Genomic DNA, 13,726 nt, shown 5'->3' with positions numbered 1-13,726 from the left:
TGGAGTGACAGACGTGACAGACCTATCATATTGAAAAACTATGATATATTCCTCTATGGTTTCTTGAAAAAACATTTTCAAGGTCAACTTTGACTTTGGACTCTAACAATGAATGTCAAGATCAAATTATTAGCCTACCTACTAGGTACTCTTTCCCCCCAAGGCCTAGTATATTGCTGAGAGGTTTAAAGACAAACCATTAAACAGTTGTGGGTGATATAAGATTTTTACTGATTATCACATTTGGCGCGACCTTAACCTGAATTTGAAATGAAAACTGTGAAAGTTAGACTGCTAACAAACAGACAAATGTAGAAAAAACAACTGGGAGTATGTAATCAGTTCTGTTTTTCTCTTTGTGTGTGTGTGTGTGTGTGTGTATTTGAAATTATATCAGTTTAATTTAATTCCAGTTTTAGTTTTCACTAAAGTTTTCTTGTTTAAGTGACAATATACTGTATTAAATCATTAAATCAGCTTGTATGGCTGTGCATCGGGGCGGATCTAGAAGGGTGGCATGGGGTGGCAAGTGCCACCCTAAAATGATCCCTTGCCACCCCAAGTGCCACCCCAGTTTTGCATATGACAGTGTTGTTTATTAAAATAAGATAGCATTAACAGTTTGAGCGTAGTTACAGTCAACAGTGAATATAAATGCTAAAACTGAAGATATTGGATAGTGTTCCCCCCCTCCACCATTAACAAATGGTTCAGCCCATAGCAGGACCGGCTTTTTTCTTGTTTTCAGTAGCAAGTGATGCTTATGATTGTGCCAGAGCACATTTTGAACAACACCATGGGAATTTCGGATTTTACACAGGTGGTTGGATGTTACACTCTGGAAATGGAAGGAAGGTGAGTGTTATTAACCCTCTGTGGTCCACGGACGCTGCACCTCCAAATCACATGACTATGTTAAGCTGACATAGCAAAAAAGCTGCAGCCACGCTGAGTCTCTATTTCAGCCCACATTGAAAGTTCGGACTTCAAAGTTTTTGAATTTTAATTACAGGCCAGTAAATCCAGAGTTATGATAATATATATAAGCCATGCTTTTTAGTAAATACTGTCGTCACGTTTTTGTGTGTGTGTGTGTGTATTAAGCGTTTTCTAAGGAAAGCGCGAAAACAGTAAAGAAAGGGAAAAAAAGCCACCTCTTTCCTATCGGTGGAAAAATGCACCATGTCGACCAATTTTTTAAAAAAAGTCAACATGTGGGATTTTGATGTTTAGGAAGAGGGAAAAGTTTTGGGAGTGACGGTAACGGCAGCCAGACAGAGCGAGCGAGTGAGAGAGAGAGAGAGAGAGAGAGAGAGAGTTTTTAGATGTGGGAGATTTCTGACGTTTAGTGTGGAGTGTATACTTAGTGTATTGTGTTGTCTTGTGTAGCTGTTCTGTTGTGTAGTCGTTTTGTTTTGTGTGTCAGTGAGGGCACTAATGAATGTCACAAAGGCACATTTGCAACGTAAATACTGTCACTAAGTAGAAAACCAGCGGAGTGATACACCTCCTGTTGTCAGGCCTGCAGGTTTATCCCTGTGCTGTTCTCCTCTGTCTTTTGGTGGACAAACTTTTTTTTTTACTGGCACACATCATTTGTGGGGCATCTTATTGCAACACCTGATTGTTATTCATTTTAGTTTTAGTAATATTTTTAAATGGTTGTACAAAATGAAAAAAACGGCAGGTGTATTGGCTGCATTTTTAGAGAAATAGTTGTATATGTTTACAAAATGTACAATTTATATTTGCATTTCAAGTTATAAAAATTTACTCAACATGTCTGTGTTTTTTTTTTTTACAGTAAAAAATACTACTAGGGTTTAAAGTTCTTTGTGTGATTTCAGATCAGTAATAGTACTATTAACAGTAATAGTAGTACTAATGCAGTATGTCAGTGAAAAAAACAACTAAATTCAGTTGAGCTGAAAAGAATGATACCAAACAAGGCAAGGTGAAAAAAATAAAATGAAACAATTTGAGGGTGAAATACAAATGTAAACTCAAAAGGAGTCATAAATGGCCGGTTGTATTTCAGACCTCAGTGGGTTAATCCAACAAATCATGAAAAATTATGTTAAAATTTTTGTTCATGACAGTGCAGATTTCTGACATTTTGTGTAATTTAAGCTGTAACAATGTGATTGTTTTCTAACAAAAAACAGTGAAACTTAAGTTAGACTTGTGTTTGTAAACGAACCGCCCCATGTTGTGTAGCTTTCTGGATTTTATACTTATTGGGCTACATATTTATTTATTATACAGGCTATACAGTACATAACATCAAAACTCACATGTTTTATGTAACTAAAGTGTTTAATTATGTGGGCTACAGACAATAATTAAGTTATAGACTATATTTATATGAAAAACGTGTATACTTACTGCATTTGAATCATTTTAACCATATGTAACCACCTGCATATGTGTTTGAAAAAAAAAACCTTGATTTTGCCACCCCATTTGATTTCTTTGCCACCCTCTTGCCACCCTAAGAAAATTTCTCTAGATCCGCCCCTGCTGTGCATATGGTTGTATTAAGTTGCATAGTTGTTTTAATTGAAGCTTGTTGACGTACCACACTATTGTTTAATGATGCTGTGGTAGTATTCTGCACTTTGCTTAGTGCAAAGGAGATCAGTAGATGGCGCGGCCACATCCAGACGTCTTCCTGACCGCTCCGCTCTGACTATCCACCTTTCTCGTTTTTTACTTATTTTTTGTTCTGGTTTACATTCCAAAATCCTCTAGTTTTATAGTATACGACAGCAGATCACTTGTAAACATCAGTGACAAGGTTGCACATCTAATCTTGGACACTTTTAAACCTGACCCATCCTGGCTGCCAAAGATACTACGGGGCGCGGAGAACAACAAAATTTCTCGCCCACGTCCTGCACACCACCCTCAGCCACGTGGACAAGAAACAGGGTAACTATGTGAGAATGCTGTTTGTTGATTACAGTTCAGCATTTAACACAATAGTGCCCAGCAGACTGTTCACAAAGCTCAGGGATCTGGGACTCAACAGCCGTCTGTGTGCATGGGTGTTGGACTTCCTCACTGGCAGAGCTCAGGTGGTGAGGGTGGGTAGATGCGTCTCTAACAGCATCACCATCAACACAGGAGCATGTGAGCATAGGATGTGTCCTCTCGCCACTGCTCTACTCCCTCTACACTTCAGACCGTGTGGCCACCCACAGCTCCAACACCATTGTGAAGTTTGCTGACGACACAGTGGTGTTGGGTGCCATCTCCAACAACGATGAGGCGGCCTACATGGACGAAGTGAAGAATCTGGCATCATGGTGCCAGGACAACCATCTCCAGCTGAACGTTGGCAAGACCAAGGAGCTGGTGGTGGACTTCAGAAGGAGTCAGCACAGAGACTACAAGCCCATTATCATCAATGGGGCTCCAGTGGAGAGGGTGCAGTCCTTCAAGTATCTTGGTGTCCACATCTCCTCAGACCTGACATGGTCTGCCCACATTCAGGTCCAGACCAAAAAGGCTAGGCAGCGCCTGTACCACCTACGACAACTGAGGAAGTTCAGGGTCTCTCCAAAGATCCTCAGGATTTTCTATACAGGCGCTGTGGAGAGCATTCTCACACAGAACATCACATCGTGGTTTGGGAACAGCTGTGTTAAGGACCAAAAAGCTCTCCAGAGAGTGATCCGTACAGCAGAACGCTGCTGCAGGATTGCTCTCCCCCCGCTTCAGGACACCTACACCAGGAGATGCCGGACTAGAGCAGCGCAGATACTGAAGGACCCGTCCCATCCTGGCACCAAACTGTTCCAACTTCTGCAATCCGGCAGAAGGTTCCGCATCATCCGGGCAAGGACAGAGAGACTCAAGAGGAGCTTCTATCCCCAAGCCATCCGGGCCCTAAACCAACCCTACCCCCCCACCTCCTATATAACAAGTGTATTCACATGTATAACTATGCATGTGACAGATAAAGAACCTTGAACCTTGAACTTGTTTCTTTGGCCAGTTTTATCCACCTACTGTAGCATGCCATGCCTGAGGAAACTTAGTCTAATGCGCAAATGCTCTATTTGCAGTGGCCTGTCTCTCATAACAGAATATTTTACAAAGATAAAGGAGAGGTGAATCCAGCTTTGGAGGTTTTAGTCTTGTACATCTCTGGGTTTAAATGAAAGCTCAGATTCTTTAGAGAAAAAATTCTACTAAGTGAAACAAAATTTGTTTCATATTCCTTTACAGTATATGGGAGCTTGAAACTCTGGGTGAATGTAAAAAATAAAACAGAAAGAGAGGCAGTGAAGATATGGATGAATCTGAAATACAGTATAAACTGCAAGGCACAACTGAGGGGAAATCCTGTGTGAGAAACAAGTTTTAGTGTGCTCTCAGCCGCACTACCAGATTGTCATCAGTGTCAGGCTGTGAAAAAGAGTGAAAAGGCTCTTTGGTTGTTGTACTATCATATAGAACACGTCTCAGGCTTAGTGAGCTTCTTTTCTTAATCCCAAACAAGAAGCACAACACTTTGACTCTCTACACTTTCTGAAACCTTTCTTGGTCATTAGTTTTCTTCTGAAGTACAACAAGTTATTTATAACACTCCTTCTTCTGGCCACTACCCTCAGGAGATTTTGAGGATGGGATATCTGGTCATTGCAGCAAACTCAACATGTCTACATCATGATAAGAATTAAGATATCAGAGGAGAAGTTACAGTGACCCCTTTTGTTGTAAATGTTTTTGGCAGAAGATTATAAAAAAAATCACTCTGTTCATAAAACATCGTGACCAATCAGGTTTCATCAAAGGTAGACTAGAATCTACAGCTATCTCTTTAGATGCAGAGAAATCATTTGATCAAGTAAAATGGATATTCATATGTGCAGTTCTACAAAAAATTGGATTTGGTTTATCATTCATCTCCAAATGCATGTGTTATGACAACTGATTTTACTTCTCAGAGCTTCAATCTGGAGCACCAGGCAGGTCTGCCCGCTCATGCACTCCCTTTTTTTTTATCTTCACTAAGACACTAGCAGAAGTGATCCAATGAAATAAAGATCTCAAAGGAATTCAAACTGAAGATAGATCTTATGCATGACTAAGAAAATGATCTTTATGAACTGAAAATCCAAAAATGATTTGTGTTTTGCTCAGTTTAGAAATTTAGATCACATTGTTTGGAGAGAATATCTTCTTCTGCAAAAAGCAAACAAAAAAGGCTTAAAAAACAAACAAACAACTAATTGGTGCCCACTGTTCTCGGGTGGTCAGCTGTGGTGTGGTCTCGTCCCCTGGTGTGCTCTGCAGGCGGCTGGGGGTGTTCGCGTGGGCTGAAGGCGCCTGGCAACTTCTTGGGGAGGGAGGCTGTGACTGATGTCTGCCTTGGATCTTGTTGGTGGGGAACTTAGGTGTCTGCTGCCTTGTGGTGTTGGGGTATTGAGCCTGGGGTGCTTGCTTTGGGGAGGGTGGATGGTTACGTTTTTACCTGTCCTGTGGTGGGGATATTGGAAGCCTCCTGGTAGATGTGGGTACTTGGTGTTTCCAGGGTAGATGGGTAGATGGTCATGACTGATGTCTGGCGCGTACCAAGGTGCTTGGCCTCTAGCAGGGTTGGCTGCCCATTGCCTCTGGTCCTTTCAGGCTCTTTCACTTTGGTCAGGCGCATCTCTTTTCCTTCTGCTGGGGTACGCATGCACTTATCATTGAGGTGTGTAATGTCTCAGTGCTCTGGGGAGGCTGTGGATGACCAGGGTTTCCTCAGCCTTTCTGTGGCTTCCTCTGACTCCCGGGGGCATTGTTGCGGCTTTTCATGCTCATTATTAACTACATTTCATGACAAACACATGCACTCACACTCAGACATACACATATACATACTCACAGACACAATATAGGAACATTTGTGCATCCGTTTATTGTTTTTCTCTTTCAGGTGCTGTTGCAGATGCAGCAGTTGATATGCTTTAATTTGTGCTTTGTCCTTTATTCTCAACTCTTTTCTTTTTTCTAACAAGAGAAACCCACAGAGCCTTACGGAGCTGCTGTTGGCAAAGCAAATTTGTTTGACACAGCAGTGCATTGAGATCATGATTCTGCTTGTCAAAGCTGCCGGACAGGACAGGTTATAATAAATGAATAAATTAAAAATAATATATATTATAGGTAACAAATAAAGTAAACCATGTTTTAGCTGTTTTTACTATAGTTTAAATTTATTACATTGGCTACTCTGGCATGTCAGAGGAGCCAGTGTATTGGCATGTCACTACACTGTCACTGCAAAGAGTTCACTCAGTTTAAAGTCTACCAGTTTAGTCGTAGTGGCTTAGCTAAAGGTTATGTTTCTTATAATGGCAGATTAGCCCTTATTCATCATAAGAAATAGTAAAATATTAATACTTTTTAAAAAATTGTTAAATATTATAGCATACCTCAACCTCTCCAGGTGGGTCTGGGTGATGTAATTTTACAAACCAAATAGCTTAAACTCAACCACATCAACAAAGACAATATTATGATATGGGATGCTCAGTAAGTCTGTATGGCAAGCCGTAGAGCTGTCTGCAGATATTAGAAGATACAAAAAAGTAGAATAAATCAGATATAAAGATAAAAGGTAGGATATGTGGGGGGAAAAAAATCAATTTTATCACTGTGTGAAGACATTTACTAGGTTCTGCTTAACAAAAGATGGGAGAGTTAAATTATTTTTGACATTGCATCAAAGAAAATGAATATATCTGGGGGGAACATTTCCATGTAACTAGTCATATTGTCTCTTCATTAAGACCAGAATTATCATGATTAAGAGAAAGCGGGGAACTGTTGGTGATACACTGCTTCAACGTGATCCTCCATGAGCATTTTTTTTTTAATGTACAATAGTATACTGAGCTAAGAATCCATATTCTTTTTTCAAACTATGACAGGGACTTGGTTGGCCTTGACTGAGCTGTGGAGACATCATGCTTCAGACTGCCTGTTCATTCTAAATATGACACTCTGTCAGAGATATACAGACACACGCTTTCTTCGATTAATTGGCTTTCCAGTCTCTGTGTACAGAGACAAGGCGACAGTAGAAAGCTAATACCTGACAAATGTGCCTAGGGAGGTTAATATATACTTTGTATGTTGGGTTTGCTGACAGGCAAGACAAATATAGTTTATGTTCATGTTTTCTCAACTACAAAGGCAGTTGTAAATTAAGCAGGCTGTAAATTAAACCAGCAGAAAAAGTACATACATCTTGTTATCCTAGTTTCCTCCAGCCTCCCAGTGTTGTTGGCACACAAGTCAATCAATTCTGCTGCATAGCAAAGAGTATTTACAGTTCATTAATGAGGCAGCTGGGGACAGGAATGTCAGGACGTGGTGCTCCGGGGAAGAAGCAGACATTTGAAGGAGAACCAGTAAAATGACAGAATTACAAAATGTACATCTGAGAGGGGACTTGTTCGGGTGGTGGAGTGAGAATTCAGGGGGTGAATGTAGGAAAAGAAAATACTTTTTGCTTGCCGTTGAGGTAGTGTCTTCATTATGCAAATGTCTGTGAAGAAAATGCAGTTAACAGTTAGGGTGGGTATGTCCATTGACATTTAGCATTATCAGTGTTTTTCTCCACTTTGGAATCCATTTTTTATAACTTTTTTCTAAAAGGCAGAAAAGCCTTTGAATCAAATTCACTGGCTCACAAATTAGTAGCTTGGTTAGAAAGTCTGTCAAGAATCCCAAAAGGGAAGACATGTGTGAATCCTCAAAAGAAATACTCTTTCAGTGCATCCTCAAACACCCTGAAGTCGATAAGTACTTGTCATCTTGCCCCACCTAACAAAAGCCAAGTCTGTCAGAAACAATATGAGTCCTCATCAATTTAAATATCCCTCCTGTTTTCATCTGAGCCAACAACACGGGAGATTAGGAACATGGTTGCAGCTATCAGAGCAATGGATCTGGACTCGCCGTCAGTTATTTCCAAATAATTTGATTTAGTGACTAACAAGAAGGCCCTACTGAGTCTTGCCAGGAGGGGAGTGTAGCAGCAATGGAAAATATGATGTTGGCATGAAGGGTCATAATGGATTAATAGCTGTAATTGACAAGTGGCCAAGTTACTAGCGCAGGTGAGCTGGGCCCCCTATGCTTGATGGATGTAATTTATCTGCACAATAATTCAGGGGTGTTGGTTAGCTGGAATTCACTGATGGAAGGTGGGCTGCTTTGGCTTCTTTGCATCTCTTCTGTTCGAGATTTTCTTTCGAAGTACAAGTGGAGTCTTGGAGCCACATCTATCAAGTAGCTGTAGCCCTCAAATTCATTTCTTCTAGTCAATCACTATAGGTTTTGTCTATCCATCTCCAACAGTTCCAGCATGTTAAGGCTGTCTGTCACACATATTGTCGTTGCATATTTGTGAGGGTAGGCAGGATACATTCTGTGAAAAGCCAAAGCAGACACATTTCAGTATAACTAGCTAGGTAACTATGGAAACAAATTTATTATAGCAACTATATTATCATATGTGTGTATTTAGGATTCTAAGAGTGACAGTCTGTTGCTGATAAATGCTGTGACATCAGTCTAGCTAATGTATATAACAGATATGAGTTCCATTGGCAGAGTTTCCAATCCATGGTTCTGGAATCACCTTGACTCTGTAGTATCCACTGCTGATCCGTCAAGCTCTCCGAGTGTGGAAAATCATAGACCTGTATTTGCTCTATATAAATGGGTTGCCTGATTATGCAATGGCTTCCTTATCTTGGTAGTCAGTGGAATTTTACAGAATAAGCAAAAATATCTTAGAAGATGGAAGTACCATACTTATTTAGATTTTAAAATGGTAAATGGCCTCTATTTGTGTAGCGCTTTACTAGTCCCTAAGGACCCCAAAGCGCTTTACACAACCAGTCATCCACCCATTCACACACACATTCACACACTGGTGATGGCAAGCTACATTGTAGCCACAGCCACCCTGGGGCGCACTAACAGAGGCGAGGCTGCCGGACACTGGCGCCACCGGGCCCTCTGAGAATATGCAAAGTAGATGGTATCAAGCCTTTGCAGCAATTATTCCAAATCATATGATATGTAAATGCATAATTGAATTCAGCATATATGATGGAACCAGTTTAATAAAGTAATATCACCATCATAATGTAAAAAGCATCTAAAGCCCAGTGTAAGGTCCCAAGGCTGCACAAACAAACGGATAATAATTCAAAGTATTAAACTGAACAATGCTTTGTCAAATTTAATTATGTTAAAAAAAAAAAAAACTGACAAGAAACCATGAGATTCATCAAATAATCATAAATTATCTCATTGGGACTTTCCTTATTATTTCCTAATAAGGAAATAGCTTAAAGGTAAACTGTATCTGTCACTTGTAGCCAAGGTTATTATCGTTAACGAAAACTAACGAAATAACGAAAACTAGAAGTGAAAAAACATTTTCGTTAACGGAAATAAAAATAATAACAAAAAAAGGAAAACTAACTAAAACTGTAATGAGTGTTCACAAAACTAACTAAAATTAACTGAATTTATAGCAAAAATGTGTTTAGTTTTCGTAGATGTGTGCGTGTCATACAATAGTGAAGGGTGAAAATGAAGTTTAGTTTCCAGGGTTTTTTTCGTGCTGTGTCTCATTATGCCAGCAGGTGGCAGTACGTTAGTCGAGTCGTCTGTGTTGGTGCTCCGTCCACGCGCAGAATCACGTCAGGAAAAGTCTGGAGAAAGCGCCAGCTTCCAATTTGGGATTACTTTGAATATGACTGTGTTTTGGATAAAGCAAGTGTCTTGTAGTGGAAAGAGACAAATTATAAGGGACATTTCTAAAGGGAAAAAAATCCCACAAACCTTAAAGTGCACTTGAAAAGCTCACACAAGAAGGCTAAGCTAGCTTACCTTGAGAAGGTAAGGGAGCACGCCCAACCCTCATCCCCAGAAACAGAAGCTAACCCCAGGCAAGGCAGCGTGATGCATCCCGAGACAACAGGACTGGGATATCTACATAACTGTGTGAGTCAATTGCCTTAACACCCGGTGCTGCAAGAGTTAATAGTCTCACTGGGGCCAAGATATACATTTTATAGTTGCCTGGTATCAATGGTTGTTCATCTACCTTTATTTATATATGTATTTATTTATTTAAAGAACCCATAGGTGGGAATGTGAGTTGTCTGTCTCTGCGTGTTAGCCCTGCGACAAACAGGCGACCTGTCGAGGGTGCAGGGTATGGTAGCTGGAATAGCAACATACCCAAGGATAAGCAGAAGAGAATGACTGATATGATGAAACTGGGATTTTGTTACACTTAATTATTGCAAACACAACTAAAACTATAACTGAAACTAATCAAAACTAAACTGAAACTAAGGATTTTCAAAAAAATAAAAACTAAACTAAACTAGCAAACAATTAGTAAAAACTAATTAAAACTAATATAAAATTGAAAATCTGAAGTCAAAACTAAATAAAAATAAAAACTAATGAAAATTGCAAAACTATTAAAACTCTGCTTGTAGCACAATCAAAAGAGTTATGGAGATAACAAACTTATGTGAGTTAATCCTTAGGACATGATCATTTTAATATTCACCTCCGCCACACTGCTGGTCATCAAGACATCTGTTCCGTACCTTGTACAGAGCTTAAAGTGGGATTTGCCAAGTGGGGACACCTACAGTTGTGTTCAAAATAATAGCAGTCCAACATGACTAACCAGATCAGTCAGTGTTTTTGGTATAAATCATAATATTACATGGCAAATAATTTACCAGTAGGTGTAGTAGAGTCAGAGAAATCAACAGATCCAACATTCATGAGATGAATGCACCTGAGTCTGTGTAATTGAATAATTAAGTGAAAGGGGCGTGTTCAAAATAATAGCAGTGTGGAGTCCAATCAGTGAGGTCATTCGTTATGTGAAGAGACAGGTGTCGTTCATGTGGTCCTTATTTAAGGATGAAGCCAGCACATGTTGTACATGAAATTCTCTCTGAAAACCTGAGAAAGATGCCTCGTGCCAGACATTGTTCAGAAGAACAGTGTGCTTTAATCAAAACGTTGATTAGAGAGGGGGAAACATACAATGAAGTGCAGAAAATGATATGCTGCTTAGCTAAAATGATCTCCAATGCTTTAAAATGGAAAGCCAAACCGGAGACACGTGGAAGAAAACGGAAGACTACCTCAAATGGATCGAACAATAGCCAGAATGTCAAAGACTCAGCCAACGATCAGCTACAGGGAGATCAGAGAAGGCCTGAAGTTACCTCTGAGTACTGTGACAATTAGAAGATGCGTGTGTGAGGCTAATCTAGCTGCAAGAAGCCCCCGCAAAGTCCCACTGTTAAAAAAAGACATGTGCTGAAGAGGATACAATTTGCCAAAAAACATATCGAAGAGAAATGGAGAAACATTTTGTGTACTGATGTAAGTAAGATTGTTCTTTTTGGGTCCAAAGGCCGCTGACAGTTTATCAGACGAGCCCCAAACAATGACTTCAAGCCACAGTATACTCTGAAGACCGTGAAGCATGGTGGTGCAAGCATCGTGATATGGGGCTGTTTCCCTTACTATGGTGGCGGGCCTATTTATCGCATACCAGGGATCATGGATCAATTTGCTTATATCAAAATACTCAGTGTTGGGCAAGTAACTTTGAAAAAGTAATTAATTATACTTACTAGTTACTTCTTCAAAAAAGTAACTGAGTTAGTAACTGAATTACAAGATTTGAAAAGCAATTAATTACTTGAAAAGTCATGTTAGCCATGTTACCCATCATCTTGATTGGATGGATGGAGATGTGTTTCCAGCAAGCTGCAACTTCACTGTGTGTGAAGGGCTTTTGAGGAGACTGAGTTCAGCAATAAATAATAATAAAAATAGTTTATAGTTAATAGTTTAATTATTTATATAGCACATTTAATTACAACAGGAGCGTTGACCAAAGTGCTGTACAAGAATACAACATACCTAATTAAACAACTCAGAGTATTAAAAACAAACACCAAATATGAATTAACAAATAACTCTCATGCTGTATTAAAAGCCAGTACATAAAAATGCGTTTTAAGATAAGATTTAAAAAGATTGACAGTGGAGTCTTGCCCCCGACACCCCTCCCTCTGGTCTTTCTCTGCTGGTCTAGGTCTCGTACCCAGTGGACTGTCTGATGTGTAGGGGTAAATTATTCCACAGCTTAGGCGCTATGACTGCAAATGCTCGATCACCTCTATGAACCAGCCTCGACCTTGGTACAGCTAAAAGCAAAAGATCACTTGATCTAAGAGATCTAAGGGGGGTATAAGTCTGCAAGAGGTCAGACAAATACCCGGGAGCCTGTCCATTCAGGGCTTTGTAAGTCAACAATAAAATTTTGAAATTAATTCTGAAGCGGACAGGGATCCAATGAACGGAGGCAAGCACCGGGGAAATGTGTTCACATCTTTTAATACATGTCAGAAGACGAGCTGCAGCATTCTGGACCAACTGCAGCCTTGCCAGGCAGGTCTGGCTAGATCCAGCATATAAGGAGTTACAGTAGTCCAGCTGGGATATAATGAAAGCATGAATCGCCTGTTCAAAGTTTTTAAAAGATAAAAATGATCTCACCTTAGATAAAAGCCTCAGTTTGAAGAAAGACCGCTGTACAACTGAGCTAATTTGTTTTTCAAAGGTGAAATTACTGTCAAATATAACCCCCAAATTTTTGGCATGCGATTTGACAAAAGGCTCAAGACTGTCCAGGTTAAAATTAGAAGTGTTGAGATTGCCGCTTGGTCCTAAAATTATCACTTTCGTTTTGTTCTCATTGAAGTTAAGGAAATTAGAGGCCATCCAGGATTTAACTTCATCGAGACACTGAAGTAAGGGTTCTAGTGAGGCAGGACTGTTTCCCTTCAGCTGAAGATAGATCTGAGTATCATCAGCATATTAATGAAAACAAATGTTATATTTTCTAAAAATTAGACCTAAAGGCAGCATATAAATGGAGAACAATATTGGCCCCAGTAAAGATCCCTGGGGAACACCACAAGTAAGGGGAGCTGAGGAAGAGATAAAATCGCCAAAGCGCACAGAGAAGGTCCTGTCAGACAGGTATGACCTGAACCACTCTAATGGGATGCCCTTTACGCCACAATGCTCCAACCGTGTGATTAAGATGCTGTGGTCAACAGTATCGAAGGCAGCGGTCAGATCTAAAAGCAGAAGCACAGCTGAGTCACCTGAGTCAGTGGCTAATAAAAGATCATTAAGAACTTTTAAAAGTGCAGTTTCTGTGCTATGAAGAGTTTTAAAACCGGACTGAAACCTCTCAAGAACATTGTGTCCATTTACAAAAGATTGCAGCTGAACAAACACAATCTTTTCCAAAATTTTCGACAGGAAGGGGAGCTTTGAAATAGGCCTGAAGTTAGTGAGGACGGAGGAGTCAAGATTAGGTTTTTTAAGTACAGGCTGTACAACAGCATGTTTAAAACAGGCTGGCACAACACCTGAGCTAAGGCTGCTATTAAAAATAGCTAAAATGTCAGAACTGACAACCTTAAAAATCTTTTTTAGAAGATGTGTTGGAATAATGTCATTTGGACACGATGATGTCTTTGTGCCACTACATACTTCCTCCACCTGATCAAGACCCACAGGCTCAAACTGATCAAAAACAGCAGAGCAGGTGAATATTTTAGAAGCGTCATGTGAAGGCAGGGCGATC

The 13,726-nt window shown here is 40.0% G+C and overlaps 1 long non-coding RNA gene across 1 annotated transcript in view; it reads left to right on the top strand.

Moving 5' to 3' along the window:
- The first annotated feature begins 797 nt into the window (after positions 1 to 797).
- The window catches only part of LOC109196468 (uncharacterized), a 34,416-nt gene continuing 21,487 nt past the window's right edge, over positions 798 to 13,726 (top strand). The window contains exon 1 of the long non-coding RNA XR_002057919.2: positions 798 to 855. This is a non-coding gene — a long non-coding RNA (uncharacterized LOC109196468). The remainder of the gene's footprint in view (positions 856 to 13,726) is intronic.

This window comes from Oreochromis niloticus, linkage group LG22 (genome assembly GCF_001858045.2).
Source record: "Oreochromis niloticus isolate F11D_XX linkage group LG22, O_niloticus_UMD_NMBU, whole genome shotgun sequence".
Lineage (NCBI taxonomy): Eukaryota > Metazoa > Chordata > Actinopteri > Cichliformes > Cichlidae > Oreochromis > Oreochromis niloticus.
Note: the sequence above shows the minus strand (reverse complement) of the source record. Positions and strands in the feature narration are given on the sequence as shown.